We start from the raw sequence: 16,504 nt of genomic DNA on the forward strand, positions 1-16,504 counted from the left end.
TTTGTATGTACAATATGTATATTCATATATATAATAGAGCACACAGGAGGCACAGTCATGGAAGCTTCCTAGACACGACCAAACACCTCTCTGGACCGAGTTGCTGGGTTGAGCGACCATGGTCTCGGGGGGCATCTAGGCCAAGTGGCATAACAGTCCATAAAAAAATGTCCTACATCCTACTTCAGTGAATAGCATCTGGTATCTTAAAAGCTTACAAGTGGCCCCAGAAGATACAACTATCAGCCCCATCCCATCGGAGCAAAGGAGAATGAAGAAAACCAAAGACACAAGGAAGCAATTAGTCCAAAGGACTAGCGGACGACATGAACCACAGTATCCACCAGCCTGAGCCCAGAGGAACTAGACGGTGCCTGGTTATCACCTGACATCTGACAGGGATCACAACAGAGGGACCTGAACAGAGCAGGAGAAAAATGCAGAGCAAAATTCTAATTCACAAAAAAGACCAGACTTACTGGTCTAACAGAGACTAGAGGAACCCCTGAGACTATGACCCCCCCTCAAAAAAAAACCTCAGTACCTTCGGACACCCTTTTAACTCAGAACTGAATCTACTCCCAATGTTCACCATTCAGCCAAATACTAGACAGGTCTATAATGGGGCTATTCTACTCTGTCCTATAGGGTTGCGATGAGTCGGAATCAACTCAACGGCAATGGGTTTGGTTTTTTTTTTTTTTTTGGTTTATAAAACAATAACACCTATGAGGAATGTGCTCCTTAGAACGATCAAGCAAGTACATGAGACCAAATGGGCAATACCTGCTCAAAAGCAAAGACCAGAAGGCAGGAAGGCGCAGGAAAACCTGATGGATGGAAACCGGGAAATTGGGGTAAAAAGGAGGGGAGTGCTGACACATTGTGGGATTGCAACCAATGTCACAAAACAATTTGTGAATAAATTATTGAGTGGGAAACTAATTTTCTCTGTAAACTTTCACCTAAAGCACAATAATATGTTAAAAAAAAAAAAACAAACAACCTATAATTACCAACATTATAACACTCTGCAACCAAGCTTCTTAATAGGATCTTATTCAAAGTATCTAAATTAAAGTCAACCTTGAGGCAACATTACAAATATACTGAAATTACAGTCCAGAACAAGAACCACGTTCTTCAGTCTACAGGTTATTTGAATTTATTTAAACACCCCCAATAAAGCACAAATGAGTTGAATGACGCACGGCAGTTTTAAGGCTATTTTATGGGTTAGTAATTTTTTTTTATCATTACCAAATGCAGGGAAATATAAATGAAGTGTCTGGAACAACAGGAGCTACATCTTAAATGAATTTTAAATAGCTTAAACCTTTTATATAGACTTAAACTCCTCCAAAGCCAAGGGAATTAAAATAATATGTGTAGGAAACATTTTACAAGAACAAAGTTAGAAGCATCCAAGCTAAAGCAGAAATACAGTGGAGGTTATATACCTAAGGATAAAACGTTTGTGTGTCTATTTAGATCACATCATCATGGACCAAACAGGCCTTTTACCGCACGAAACAAAACATAAAAAGATGTTAACATTCTGGTATTACAGGCACAGTCTTGTCAATTATGGGTAATAAATGTACCATTTGGGGGTTATATTGTGAATATTTTGAGAGGAAAAAAATTCCTATTTCAATGACCAGTTGTTCTACATTGATAAAGGTACTTGCGTAGTAAAGCAATTTAGTCACTCTCCTGTCCAAAAATGTGAAGCTGATCACTTTTCAATATAAACTTTCTGTAACGTTTCTATAAAGCCTTGCGGAAACAAATTAAATCAGCAGTAGAGTTTGTGTCTCTTTGAAAGTGCCTGGAAACGGAGGACTTGGAAATAGGCTTTATTTTCAGAATAAATGTCTGCAATGCCCAGATAGCTTCAGAATAATTCATTCCCCCGCCCCCGCACTCCAACAGGACTTAAAGAAATATGTTGATTCAGGTGGCAGCGAGGTTTTTTAACTGAGGAAAGTCATTTTTACGCACCAGAGTAAATACATAAACATATAAAATGCAAATGCCTATAAAATCGCTATAAAGGAGTCTTAGTACTGAAATAGGTAAGCACGCAAAGAGTTTAAAATAAATGAAAGCACATGAACGTGCTATGAAATTAAAAATGTTTCTTTTTAATGGGGCAGTTACATAATTTGTAGTGGAAAATAAAGAGAAAAGTTCAGTTCATTAGGAAGTGCTACGACAAAAGTAAAGGTGCCAGAGAAGCTGTTTCTCCAGAGTGGAATTCGATCTCATACCTATTTGTGCCTTTACGAAAGGACTAATAGTAACTGAAAAAATAATTATCCGTAATTGTCCACAGCAAAATAATCTTTTATATATATAGCAGAAAGCTACCATACACGTCCAGGAAAATACAGTAACAACGTCCATGTTGTCTAAGGCACACCGAGTACGTTTACTGTAAGATGGTTCTAACAGTAAAGTGTTATATCCTTGGGCATCTAATCAAAGGAACAGTCAGCTGTTTAAACAGGAACAGATTGTACACCAAGAAAAGGGAAAAGGTGTGAGTGTGTATCCGCACGGAGAGATGAGGTACAAAAACATTCCTTCTTTCCACTAAACCCTACACTTTGTAATGTGTTCAGTAGAGTTGAGCTAATGGGCTCAACATTTGGGCACTCTATCCAGAATGCTCCCATTAAAACATATAACCACAGTAGCCTGGATTTCATGAAAGAATGGGTGAGTTTATCAGGAACTAGTTAGTTGGCACTTTGACATAAAAAAAAAAAACTTTATAGGACAGGTAATTTCAATAGCGGGAGCTTGACACATAAGACCTGGATGTGTGTGGCATCTGGGAAAGGGAAGGGAGAGGAAAAGGGTCCCGACGGTTGGCAGGAAATAGGACAGAAGCCTTCAAGGAGCTTAAATACACACTGAAGGCATCCTCTCCTATTAGCAATACACTTGAATAAACTTCTGATGGGCTTTCCAACCAGCCCTACACTTGCTAAGGACTCCTCCTGAATGAATGGCTCTTTCAAAAGTTGTTTTCACTGGTCACTTCCTCCAACAAAGACATTTTCTGGTCTCTCGTGGCTTTTCTTTGTTCTTGGAAGCTGAAATCTGGGAGAGCCGGACTTGATGGGACTGCCTTGTTCTGGGTCTTGCAAGTTTTCCACCTTTGACAGGTGCAGTCTTACCACTTTTCTATCACTTGTTTTAGCGGAAGATGTTTGAGATTCCTTCTCTGACTGGTGTCCGCCTTACACAGGTTTCAACTTTCACAGGTTTTACTCTAGTAGCTTACAGAAGCCAGTCTGTCTCAAATGACAAGGAAAAGACAGAATGTTCTGTATCTGGTAATGTATTTCCAAGTCAAGAAACCTGTCAGCATTTACTGTCTCACCATGCTGAAACCATGCTCTTGATTTTATCAGTAATAAAATAATAACAGTAAAATAACAGATAACATTTATTAAGCATATACTGTTGTTGCTGCTGTGTGCCCTCACGTCGATTCTGACTCACAGTGACCCTACAGGTCAGGATAAAACTGCCCCATAGGATTTCCTAAGCTGTGATCTTTATGGGAGCAGATTGTTAGGCCTTTCTCCCTCGGAGCCAATGGTGACTTTGAATCACCAACCTTTCAGTTAGCTGTCAAGTGCTTAACCATTGTGCCCCCAGGGCTCCTTGAGCACATGCTATGTGTTATATTAATTTCCGAATTGAGATCTCCCTACTTGCTTCTGTAAAGTGCACTGCTGCCTGTGAGTGGCCAGCAAAGAGCCTCTTGATGTTATTACCATTCCCTGAATTACAAATTCATCCTAAGATTTTTCTAATTTTGTTTTAGCCCCTTAATTTAATCAAGATTGTCAAAGTTTTTAAAAATAATTTTCAGAGAAAACCATCCTTTTACCAAATAGTTCCACCTACTTTTGAACAGCGTTGTCCTATTCCAATTACTGATAAAATGCAATTTTTTTGTTGCTTATATGTTAATACTAACAAACCCTCATTTAAGGGCTTATGGCACAACAGGTAAGCACTCGCCTGCTAACTACAGGCTGGTGGTTCAAACCCACCCAATAGCCCCGAGGGAGAAAGACCTGGCAATCTGTTTCTGTAAAGGTTATAGCCAAGAAAATCCTATGGAGCAGCTCTCTGCACACACGGGGTTGCTATGAGTCAGAATTGATTCAACGGCATCCAACGACATGTCACAGTGTTTTGGGTACTTAATCCTCACAATAATACTGAGATAGACTTTATCATCCCCTTTTTATACAACAAAAAACTGTAAGAAAGCCACACAACTAGAATCTAGTGGAACTGGGTTTCCAATGGTCATTATGATTTTCCCCCCCAACTTTTATCTTATTGTTGTTGTTGAGAATACACACAGCAAAACACATACCAATTCAACCATTTCTACATGCACAATTTTGTGACATTGAATGCAACCATCCTCATCCTCCTTCTCTGAGTTGCTCTCCCTTCATTTACATAAACTCACTGCTCCCTAAGTTTCCTAACTAAATTTTTGAGTTGCTATTGTCAATTTGATCCCATATAGACAGTTGTTAAAAAAGTATAATGCTCAAGGCTGACCATTTTTACAAGTTAAGCTAAATTATTCTTCAATTTTAAGAAGACTTCAGGAGATATTTTTGGTTTAAGTTTTCAAGATTATCTTAGTGTAATAGTTTCAGGGATTTATCCAGCATCTGTGGCTCCAGAAAGTCTAGAATTCATAAAAATTTGAAATCGTGTTCTACATTTTCCCCCTTTTGATCAAGATTCTTCTATTGAATCTTTGATTGAAATGTTCAGTCATGGTAGCTGGGCACCACTCAGTTTTTCTGGTCTCATTGCAAAGGAGGCAGTTTTTCATGGAGGAAATTAATCTCACATTGCATTTCCTCCTCTTATCCCTGACTCCCCTTCTTCCTCTTTTGCTCCAGGTGAACAAAGACCTGCTGTTGTGCCATGGATATCTGCTTATAAGCTTTTAAGACCCCAGGCACTATTCAACAAACAGAGGCAGTAAGCATTTTATTAGGCCAAATATCTGGGATGTCCCTTGGAACCATGACCCTAAACCTCAAACCAAGGAACCAAATCCCATGAGGTGTTTGGTTGTACATAAGTAGCCTCAGCTGTTACTTTTTTTTTGTCATTGTCATAAATATATCTATCAGACAACTTTGGCCAATTCATCTTCTTATAGGTGTACAACTTACTGACAGCAATTATAATAATCGGCTGTGCAACCCTCCACTTAATCAATGAGATTTTTCCATCACCATTAACCCCCCTCTTTCCCCTTCCTCCCACCCTTGGTAACCACTAATAAACTTCGATCTCTATACATTTGCCTTTTCTTGTCTTTTTATGTAAGTGAGGTTATACGATATTTGTCCTTTTGTGACTGGCTTAGATTGTTTTGATTTTTAGTATTATTTGAAATCATGGATTTCCACGGTTACAATTTTATAAGCCATCGCTGATCCTGACTGCACTCTCATTAAAAAAAAAAACCACTGCTGTTGAGTTGATTCCAACTCATAGTGATCATATAGAGTAGAACTGCTGTACAGGGTTTCCAAGGAGCGGCTGGTGGATTTGAACTGCCTACCTTTTGATCAGCAGCCAAGCTCTTAACCAGTGCGCCACCAGGACCACACAATCACCTTTAAAATGAGAGGTTTGGTCTTCTGACATTATTTACCATCAACACAAGGAGATGGTTAGGCTCTTCTTATCGTCTGTTCTGAATGCCTGGCCAATAAAGAAAACTGATTATTCATTTGAATAATGTCGTTCAAATTGAATTAAGCCTTTAATTCATTTGTGGACACACTGTGCAGTTATCTGAAGTAGAATTTGGAGGACCTTTTATGGTAACAAGATGATCTTGGGGGCTGTCATGGAACAAAAGAAAAGGAGTCAGCTAAGTACTTAGTGGTGAAAACATTATTGACCTAGGTTGTTTTGAGGATTTTTTTCTTTTTAGCCTTACATCAGAAAATATCACTACGTATATGAATTTTGGGTGTAACTTATCACAAATGTTAACATTGACAAAGAATGTAACTGCCTATCACCAGATCCTTGTTATTGACCCAGGGGCGAACCCAAGATAAATCATTCCAATCCATCCAAACTCACTTGAGGGCAGCCAGAGCAGGGAGGTGACAGATAATAGTCCTGTAAGGACAGAGCCTCAGCAAAGCACCACAGCACTCAGTGTGGGCCTCTTCAAAATCCAAGTTGCAAACTAAATTGTGAAATTAATTTAGTAGGTTATAACTGGCATTAAAAAAATTATGATGCTTGACTAATTGCCTCCATAAACAACTGCCTCATTTGCCATGAGACCTTTAGAACTGGATGGTGCCTAGCCACCATTATTGAATGTTTTAATCAAAGATTCTATTAAAAAGTCCTGGTCAAAAGGGGGATAATGCAGAACAGATTTTCCAACTTTCATGAAACTCAGACTTTCTGGGGCCATTGAGGCCGAATGAACCCCTGAAATTACTGCCCTAAAATAATCTTTAAACCTTAACCAAAATATGCACTGAAGTCTTCTTTAAACCAAATAATAGTTTAGCTTAATTAGTAAAGAATGTCTGCCTTGAGCATTGTGCTCTTCTAAAGAACTATTTTCATGGGATCAAACTGACAACAGCAACTCAAAAGTTTAGATAAGAAGTTTAGGGGGCACTGAGTTTATGTTAATGGGGGAAAGTTCAGAAAAGGAGGGTGAGAATGGTTGCACAACTTGAAGGCTACAATTAAGGTCACTCAATTGTACATGCAGAAACTGTTGAACATTTTGCCGTATATATTTTCAACAGCAACAAAAAATAAAATTATTTTGAAAAAGAGTAAAAAATTCTTTTGAAAATTGAGCAGAATAGAAAATTTCAGATTGGATCATCATGGTAAGGGTGTTTTATGATACTTTTGGTTCTTATGTGTATATATATGTACTGAAGCACGATATTATAAAGCATCTCTGTAGTGATGGATCCTTGTCAAAAAAGTTTGAAAGCCACTGGTTTAACGAGTACTAGCTCTGATTTTCTAATATGAAGCACTTATCTAATAAAACAAATGCAGTTCTATGAAGAACTATGGACTCTTCATAGCTAGCAAGCAGAGCCAGTGGCGATTAACAGATCACAGATCATGAAAAGAAATCTTTAATTTCATCCAGTCCAACAAAACACCCAATATATGGAGGTTTTCTGTGACTCCTGTCACAGAGCATCTAACCTCCGTGTGAAAACATTTGGAGGAAGGCTGTTTGCTCCTCTGTGCCGTCACCTCTAACTCCTAGAAACTTCTTCCTTATGCCAAATCCAGATTGAACATAAGGCTGCTGCTTTCCAATGGCCTGTGCTTGTCATTTTAATTTTATATAACTTTCTCCAAATAAATACATTCATTGTAGAACATTTAGAAAATACAAAAAGAAAAAAAAAATGTAAAGGAAAAAATAAAAATTGCCCATAATAGAACAACCCAGAGCTAACAACTACAGCCAGACTGGATATACCTCTCGAGCCTGCTCTTTTCTTATGTAATGACCATTTTCCTCTCACCTCAATATTTTTCTACAATATGATTATGACGGCTACACAGTATGCCAGCATATAGCTATACTGTAACTTATTTTTTAAATCCTGTTTGACAGCTAAATTATTTCTAGTTTTTTATTATATATATAAAAAAATTGATACCAATATCCTTAGACATAAATGATTTCCTTATGATAATTCCTAAATTAGAACTGCTAGGTCAAGCACATGCAGAATTTTAAGGCTTTGATGAATATTGTAAAACTGCCCCCAGAAAAATTGTGCCAATTCATATTCTCGCCAGTGATGTAAGAAAGTGCAGTTACCCACAGCCTCATCCCGAGCAGGCAGTAACTTGTTTTCTGCCTTTTCTGATTTTGCACCAGCCCCGCAAAAGAAAATTAAAAAAAAAAGTTATTCTGTTTTTTGGACATATTGATTGGCCACTTTTATTTCTTCTTTTGTGAATTGCCCAGTCACACCCGTTGCCAATTATCTCTCGACACTTTTAGAATAATTGATTTAGTTCTTTAAATATTTGCAGAAGGCGCTCATGGCCAGTGGAGCTATCACTCCTGTTGATTTGGAACCGAGGTGGCAGACTCCTTTAAAGAAGCTGAGGGTTGAATTAGCTAATACGTCAGATGCTGTCGAGTCGATTCCGACTCATTGTGACCCCATGTGTTTCAGGGCAGAACTGTGCTCCACAGGGTTTTCAACGGCTGTGACCTTTGAAGTAGATTCCCAGGCCTTTGTTCTGAGGCACCGCTGGGTGGATTCAAACCTCCAAATTTCTGGTTGCTGTTTGCACCACCCAGGGACTCTTGTATTAGCTAACACAGTGACTAAAATCCACAGTGTTTTTCCTGCTGAGGAATGTATCGAACAGGAGTGATATAAACTTTGTAAATGTAGATGGAAGATGACCAATTTTTAAGTATTTACATTTCACATCTAAAAACCAACACGTGTACCAAGAAAACCAATAACGGCAGCAGAGGAGTCGGTGATTTATTCTACTCCTTTCCTCTGACCACAAACAAAATTTAGTCCAAACCAAACCAAACCCGTTGCCCTCCAGTCAATTCTGACTCATAGAGACCCTACAGGATAAAGCAGAACTGTCCCATAGAGTTTCCAGGGAGCACCTGGTGGATTTGAACTGCAGACCTTTTGGTTAGCAGCCGTAGCACTTAACCACTATGGCATCAGGGTTTCCAAAATTTAGTCCAGATGCTCTAAAAACATATGCTACCAAAACAAAACCACACACATACACACACAATGTGTACTGCCACCATGGATCCCAGGCACAGGGAGTCAAAAGAAGGAGAATTTCTTTCACGTCACCTCTGGTAAATTCAAACCGCCAGCATTTGGGTTAGTAGTCTAGCACAAACCATTGCACCACTGTGGGACCCTTTTCATTTCCCATCAGTACCCTAATGCAAATACAACTCCAAATGTCTTGAGGAGCCTCAGAAACAACTGCCCAAAGGGGAAACCAAAAGTATGTCTAAAGCTCTTTACCTAAGTGAGGTACTGGTACCTGTAAAGTGCACCTAGGCACAGCTCATAGAAAACAGTAGTTATCCTACTTCCTGCCTCTCTTTCACAACCTACCCTCCTCCCCACACCCAATCTAAACATTTTTTTCTTTTTTCGATTGTGCTTTAGGTGAAGGTTTATAGAGCAAATTAGTTCCCCATTCAATAATTTATACACAAATTTTTCCATGACATTGGTTGCAGTCCCAGCAATGAGTCAGCACTCTCCCCATTACCGCCCTGAGTTCCCCATTTCCATTCCTCCTACCTCTCAATTCTTCCCTTGCCTTGGTCATGTTGTGCTGACTTCTCCCATATTATGTGTGGCCTTTCCCTTCACCAAAGTCAACACGTGCCTACGGTCTAGTTAGTGATTTCCCCTCTCTCCTCCTCCTCGGCCTGGTAGACACCAGAAAATGTTTCTTTCTGTGTTTTAACCTTTCCTTGACTACTTATAATAGTGGTCTATTACAATATTTGTCCTTTTGTGATTGACTTATTCTGCTCAGCATAACGTCCTCCAGATTCATCCACGTTGTGAGATGTTCTGCAGATTCATCATTATTCTTTATCATTGCATAGTATTCCATTGAGTGTATGTACCACAGTTTATCCATTCACCTGTTGATGGGCATATAGGTTGTTTCCATCTTTTGTGCTACTGTGAAAAATGGTGCTGAACATGGCTGTGCATATGTCTAGTCATGTGATGGCTCTTATTTCTCTGGGATATATTCCTAGGAGTAGGATTGCTGGATCATATGGTGTCCCTCTTTCTAGCTTTTTAAGGATGCACCATACTGTTTTCCAGAGTGGTTGTACCATTTTACATTCCCACCAGCAATGCATAAGAGCTCCAATCTCCCCACAACTGCACCAGCATTTGTTTGTTTTTTTTCTTTTCTTTTTTTAATCGGTGCCATTATTGCCAGGGTGAGACAGTATCTCATTATAGTTTCGATTTGGATCTAATGGCTAATGATCTTGCACATCTCTTCGTGTGTTTGTTAGCTGCCTGAGTGTCTACTTTGGTGAAGTGTCTGTTCATGTCGTTTCTCCATTTTTTCATTGGATTGTTGTCTTTTGTTGTTAAGATGCTGAAGTTTTCTACAAATTTTTAGAGATTAGACCATTGTTGGATATGTCATAGGCAAATTTTTTTCCCAGTCTGTAGGCTCTCTTTTTGCTCTTTTGGCAAACTCTTCTGATCAGCACAAGTGTTTAACTTTTAGGAGATCTAGTTTATCTTCTGCTGTTTGCGCATTGTTAGTCATGTCTGGTATTCTATTTACGCCATATATTAGAGCCCCTAGACTTGTCGGCAGTTCAAATCCGCCAGGCGCTCCTTGGAAACTCTATGGGGCAGTTCTACTCTGTCCTATAGCGTCGCTATGAGTTGGAATTGACTCAATGGCAGTGGGTTTTTCGGTGGAGTGGGTAGAGTTGTCCCTATTTTTTCTTCCATAATCTTTATAGTTCTAGGTTTTACATTTAGATCTTTGATCCATTTTGAGTTAGTTTTTGTGTATGGTGTGAGGTATGGATCTTGCTTTATTTTTTGGCAAATGCATATCCAATTTTCCTAGTAACATTTGTTGAAGAGATTTTCTCTTCTCCATTTAACAATCTAAATATTTCTTGAATCTGTCTGTTCCTGCCCCCACTCCCCTTTTTCAGGCCCTTGCTGTCTTGTCTAGACCCTGTAGTAGCCTCCCAGCCATTCTTCCTGGCTCCTGTATTGTCTTCCTTAGATTTATTTTCTATACCACCACAAGTCAGGTTCCTCTAAGATACAACATAGCCATTCAGCGCCCCCCCGGCCCTGCCGCCATTGCTGCAAGACCAGGTTTCCAAGCTGTTCAGCACAACACAAAGGACCTTTTGGCTCTACGTACGCCTACAGCTCTCCTAGCATTAGCATCCTTAGATACTCGCCTGCCCATGGCTCCATGTTGAGGCAAATGTTCTTCCTCTTCTGAGAAACCTTCACTCCCCCTACCAGTCCCTGACTAATTTTGCAACATGAGGACTTAGGAGAACTTCGAAGTGTTACCTGGTCCGATTCTCTCATCCCATGTAGGATTCGGCATCCTTCCCTGGCAGTCTTATGATATTCTTGAAAAGCTCATAAATGGGTTTTCTCGTCTATGGAATGTCAGACGTAGCTCAGCATGCCATTTGGGCCCCCAGTTGCCCTAGTCACATGGTGTTGTAAGAAACCCTCTTATCCATCTCCCTTGAGGAAAAAAGAACTCCTGGAAGTGTCCTTGTCATCTGCGTATCTAGCAGATATCATAGCGTCTGGCACACAGGAAGTGCTCTATAAATAAATGCTTGTTGGAGGAATGAGCTAACTTAAAAATAAATTACAATGTGTTAAAAAACTCGCCTTATGACTTTCATCTTGGACAGACCAGATTCATTAGAGAGCAATTACTGCCATTACACAGGCTCTTTGTTCTACATTTTGGATTTTTAAACTACCAATTTTCTCTATTGTATTTAAAATAACATTTGATATACACACAATTTTATGGAAACATATCACGTGTAAGATAAGCCGCAGTTATGAAGACATTTAGAACATGGTATATTTATCAGGCATAGCATTAAAACAGTCTCCTAGGAGTCACAGGTATTTCTCAGGCCTTAGCCTCAGCCACACTACTGGCACACCAACACAAGCTGAACACTTAAAAGTTTAGTACTTGACTACATTTTTTTTTTAGATAGTTGAAATCATGTATTTATTTATTTTTATTGTGCTTTAGATGAAGGTTTACAGGGCAAATTAGTTTCTCACTAAACAATCAATACATATATTGTTTTGTGACATTGGTTGCCACCCCCCGCCCCCCAGATGTGTCAACACTCTCCCCTTCTCAACCTTGGGTTCTCCATTACCAGCTTTCCTGTCCTCTCCTGCCTTCTCGTCCTTGCCCCTGGGCTGGTGTGCCCATATAGTCTTGTTTTGTTTATGGGCCTGTCTAATCTTTGGCTGAAGGGTAAAACTCAGGAGTGACTTCAGTACTGAGTTAAAAGGGTCAACTACATTTTTAAATACATAATGCCAAACACAGCTTAGTGTGCTGTTATGTACATAGTAAGTGATTGATAAATATGTTACATTTTAAGAGCCACATCTTGGGTTGGCTACCCCATTCACCATCATTCTTTCTTTTTCAGGATGAAGCCTCCACACATAAGAGTGAGCCCAATGCATATGTTTAAATGTGACCCTGTCCCTCTGGCTTCAGTAGATTCATTTAAGAATGAGTACCTGACCCACGGTGGGCCAATCAAAGGCTTTTCCTGGTTTTTATTTTTTTTTAACCCTCAGGGACAAGCAACACATAAGTTAATTCCTATTTTTGTACTGGGAGCTGCCAGATGGAAAACCTGAAAGCTTTGATGACGATGTTTCCTGTCACATGCAAAAACTGGTGTATAGTAATTTGTAGTCAGAGAATAAAGCCATCATGGAAAAAGAAACAGATAAGAAATAATGCACACCCTAGACAAGAGTCCACGAGGTAATGGGAGTCCAGGAGGTGACAGGAATCTAGGAGGTGACAAGAATCTAGGAAGCGACAAGAAGTGACAGAAGTCCTAGAGGTGATGAGAGGCCAGGAGGTGATGGGAACCCAGGAAGTGATAAGAGTCCAAGAGGTGATGGGAGTTCATGAGGTGATGAGATTCCAGAGGTGATGAGAGTCCAGGAGGTGACAGGAGTCCAGGAGGTGATGGGAGTCCAGGAGGTGACAGGAGTCCAGGAGGTGACGGGAGTTCATGAGGTGATGAGATTCTGGAGGTGACGAGAGTCCAGAAGGTGATGAGATTCTGGAGGTGATGGGAGTTCAGGAGGTGATAAGAAGTAATGAAAGTCCTGGAGGTGATGAGAGTCCAGCAGGTGATGAGATTCTGGAGGTTATGACAGTCCAGGAGGTGATGGGAGTTCAGGAGGTGACAGGAGTTCAGCAGGTGATAAGAAGTGACAGAAGTCCTGGAGGTGATGAGAGTCCAGGAGGTGATGAGATTCTGGAGGTGATGAGAGTCCAGGAGGTGACAGGGGTTTAGGAGGTGATGGGAGTCCAGGAGGTAAGATGAGTTCAGGAAGTGACGAAAGTCCTGGAGGTGACAAGAGTCCAAGAGGTGATGGCAGACAAGGAGGTGATGAGTTGTGGAGGTGATGAGAGTCCAGGAGGTGATAAGAGTCTAAGAGGTGATGGAAGTCAGGAGGTGACAAGAAGTGATGAAAGTCCTGGAGGTGACAAGAGTCCAGGAGGTGACAGAAGCCCAGGAGATGATGAGAGTTCAGGAGGTGATGAGAGTTCGGGATGTGACAAGAGTCCTGTAGATGATAGGAGCCCAGGAGGTGATGAGAGTCTAAGAGGTGAAGGGAGCCCAGGAGGTGAGGGGAGCCCAGGAGGTGATCAGAGTCCAGGAGGTGAGGGAAGCCCAGGAATGAGGGGGGCCCAGGAGGTGACAAGAGTCCTATGGTGGTGGGAGTTCTGGCTATCTTCAGTAACTGGTTCCCAATCTCTGTGAGGCCCAGCTGCACCTCTACCTTTGCCATAGGTAGGCTGTGCGCGACAGTCCACTTCCTTCTAACAGGCTCACGCAAGCATGCCCAAGTTACACTCCTGTCACGTGCAAGCAAATGAATCCTGACAGTATGAAGAAAGAAATGAAAAACTGATTTGCCTGAAATTTTTTCCCCACTAATTTTTTTAACTGAATCCACCAGATAGTTTGGCAGAGTGAAGGAATGGGCTAATTTACATGAGGTTCGTAGTCAGAGAGAAGGAAGGTATTTGTTTTGAAATACATGTCAAACCAAAGCCAGTTCCAGGTACTACCGGTATGTGCCAAGGCAAATCTGGAGCAGTCCTCCACAGAACACAGCTGTCCTCTTCCCTCCGGACGAGACCCACAGCTAAATGTGCTGCAGGATCTCTGTGGCAGAGACCAAGCCCCGGACCAGCAAAGCCGCCCCTTCTGAGTGCTTTGCTTCTGAGCCCCCTGATTAACGCAAGAGGCAGAAGAGAGCTCTCTAATCTAGAAGTGATTTTCCTTTGTACTGAATGGAACAAAGCTTCAGGGCGACAGTGCACTTCTTTGGCAGCTGGGGTTGGAATTCCTGCCTGACATCAACCTTCAACGGGCTCCCTGGTTTGGCCATGAGAAGGCACTACTGGCTGCATCCTCTGAGAGAGGTGCTGTTCCAGGCTGCGAGGTCAAGCTACCAAGGCCTGGCTGCCGTCTAAAAACCCAATGGAATCCCTGGGGGGTGCAAACAGTTAACGCACCAAAAGATTAGAGGTTTGAGGCCACCCAGAGGTGCCTCGGAAGAAAAGTCTGGCGACCTACTTCTGAAAATCAGCCATTGAAAACCCTATGGTGCACAGTTCTACTCCGACACCCATGGGACTTCCATGAGCTGCAGCTGGACAGCAACTGGACAGCCCAGGACTCCAGGCCCCTGCCCCTGCCCTAACCTGTGGTCTCACAGGACCCCAGCCAGAGCTGTCCTTCTGAGGCAGTGCTGCTGCAGAGGCTCCAGGACGACTAGACCTTGGTGCTCTGACTGCCCCTGGCTCGCAGGCGTCCTTGCCAGCTGGCCTGCCCCTCAGTGGACAGCTGGCTTTGCGGAGCGGCCGGGCTTTGGCCCTGGGCTACTCCTCCATTTTTCTGGGTCTGTCTGTCTTTGGCTGGCTGCTTGGTAGCTGCTGCATTGTCCCTTTGGACAGAGCCCTCCCTGGTCTGGCTGGTCCCATTAGGGGCTTGTGTCTCTGTGACAGGCAGCTGGGTGGGGGCCTCGCTTTCTCGCTCTGAGGGTTCGGAAACTGGCTCTATCTTCTGAGGCCTCCCCTTCTTATGAAGAGGTTCTTTCTTCTGGGGATGGACCTCTGTTCCAGGATGACGGTCCTTCTCACTCTGCTCTTCCTGTAAGGGGACATCCTTCGGCAATGGCTCACCGACGGGTGGCTCAGGGGCACCCGAAGGTTCATGGATTTCTCTTCTCTCGTTTCCCCGAGGGCTCTGATGAGGGCTGGGGTTTTGGTGGCCGGGCACCTTTGCCGGAGTGGGCTTCCTACGGGATTCTACCTGCAAAGCTGTCTGATGACCTCCAGGCAGAGCCTTTTTCAGATGCACTGACCCTTTAGCTGTCTCTCTTTGGATAGGGAGTTTTTTTTTCCTAGCTCCCGCTGGCTCTCGGGTTTGGGGGGAAACCAGCCTATCTGAAATCTTCCTGCCAGAAGCATGGCCTACTTTGGGGGCTTTCTTTTCCTTTGCAGGCCTCCCATCTTGCTGAGCGCCCATGTCCTGGGGCAGCTGTGGTTCCAAGGAAGGAGGAGCAATGAGAGGCAGCTTCACTTTCGGAGCCTCCTCGTCTCGGGGCGCCTGGGAGCTGTGCTGGGGCGCAGGCCCCTGGACGGGTGGGCTAATGGGAGGGAGTTTCACCTCATTGGCTCTCTCTTCCTGGACAGACTGGGGATCATGGGCTGTGTTGCTGCTGGGGTTTTGTGGGGGTTTGGGCTGGGGCAGGCTGATGGGAGGAAGTTTGCTGGAGTCTCCTTCCTGAGCTGGCCCAGGCCTAGGAGAGGGCGTCAGGGTCTGATCAGGGCCTGCTCCCGGAGCCTCCTCCCTGCTGGGAGTCAGGAGTTTGGGCATGGGCCGGCGGCTCTGCAGAGGAGCAAGGGTCCGAGGCTGAGGCAGCCTGGTGGGGGCCAGCCGGCTCCGTGGGAGCGAAGTCCCTGGGTCATCCCTGTCCTGGGTCTGTTTTGCATCCGCTGATGAGTCTTGGGGATGAGGCAGCTCTGGGTAAGGAGTGCTGACGTGGACTTCTGCTTTGGGGGTTTCTTTCTTTAGGGGGTTGTGGGAATTTCCAGGAGACAGGGGAGGGCTGGTGGGGGCCACTTTGGCCTCCCCCGATTCCTTATCCTGGTCTGGCTTCGGAGGCACCTGGGGAGGGGTGGGGGAAGACAGCCCTACCTCACTGGCTTTTACCTCAGATGACAGCGCCTCATTTTCAGGCAAATCTGTGGTTAGTGGCTTTGGAGAAAGACCTGGCTGTTGAATACCCCCTTCTTCCTGGTTTGGGGCTAAGTCTTGGGCTTGCTGGGGAATCCCAAGTCCTGTCGAGCTGAGCTGTTGAGGAGGCTCGGGACTGGCATGGCTATTGGGAGAAAGCTCTTCTTTATGGGTCTCTTCCTCCTGAGTTGGCTCTTGGTTCTGGGAGGGAGCCAGGGGCTGACTTTCAGGTGCCTTCGAGTGAATCTGTATTCCAGAGAGGTGCTCTGTTACCTGGCCGTCTGCCTGCAGCTTCGCCAAGCGCCTTGGGGACGGAACCAGGTGTGCTGGTACCCCAGAGAG

General features: G+C 43.1%; 1 protein-coding gene across 1 annotated transcript in view; it reads right to left on the bottom strand.

Annotated features, from left to right (window-relative positions):
- Positions 1 to 16,504, bottom strand: part of LRGUK (leucine rich repeats and guanylate kinase domain containing) — a 133,646-nt gene that overhangs the window by 29,838 nt on the left and 87,304 nt on the right. The gene's annotated exons all lie outside the window — the stretch shown is intronic.

This window comes from Elephas maximus, chromosome 8 (assembly GCF_024166365.1).
Source record: "Elephas maximus indicus isolate mEleMax1 chromosome 8, mEleMax1 primary haplotype, whole genome shotgun sequence".
In the NCBI taxonomy this organism is placed as follows: Eukaryota; Metazoa; Chordata; class Mammalia; order Proboscidea; family Elephantidae; genus Elephas; species Elephas maximus.